The sequence below is a fragment of the Sinocyclocheilus grahami genome, unplaced genomic scaffold (genome assembly GCF_001515645.1).
Source record: "Sinocyclocheilus grahami isolate Dianchi unplaced genomic scaffold, SAMN03320097.WGS_v1.1 scaffold1429.1, whole genome shotgun sequence".
NCBI classification, from domain to species: Eukaryota; Metazoa; Chordata; class Actinopteri; order Cypriniformes; family Cyprinidae; genus Sinocyclocheilus; species Sinocyclocheilus grahami.
Genome location: NW_015506608.1, coordinates 21385 through 21688, shown reverse-complemented (window position 1 = coordinate 21688; position 304 = coordinate 21385). Strand labels below are relative to the sequence as shown.

Below are 304 nucleotides of genomic sequence, written 5' to 3'. Positions count from 1 at the left end.
GTGTGTGTGTGTGTGTGTGTGTGTTCACACACATTCCCGTTCCCCAGGAGAACTCGCTTTGCTCTAGTTGAAGTTTGCCCCAGTTTCAGCTCTCATTGCTTGTGCTGGAAAATGTTGTGTGTGTGTGTCTGCATTTCTACAGATAAAAAACTTCATCTGCTGTTGATTCTTTGACTTCTCAGATTGGTGGAACTGTTTTAGGATGATATGTAGTAAGAATTTTTGTACAAAAATGTCCATCACACTGGTCCATTTCATCATTTACAGTGGTGGCCAAAATGATTAGAACACTAGTATTTTCAGC

At 40.5% G+C, this 304-nt stretch overlaps 1 protein-coding gene across 1 annotated transcript in view; it reads left to right on the top strand.

Moving 5' to 3' along the window:
• LOC107570235 (PH and SEC7 domain-containing protein 1-like) overlaps window positions 1-304 on the top strand; it is a 39611-nt gene that overhangs the window by 35375 nt on the left and 3932 nt on the right. The gene's annotated exons all lie outside the window — the stretch shown is intronic.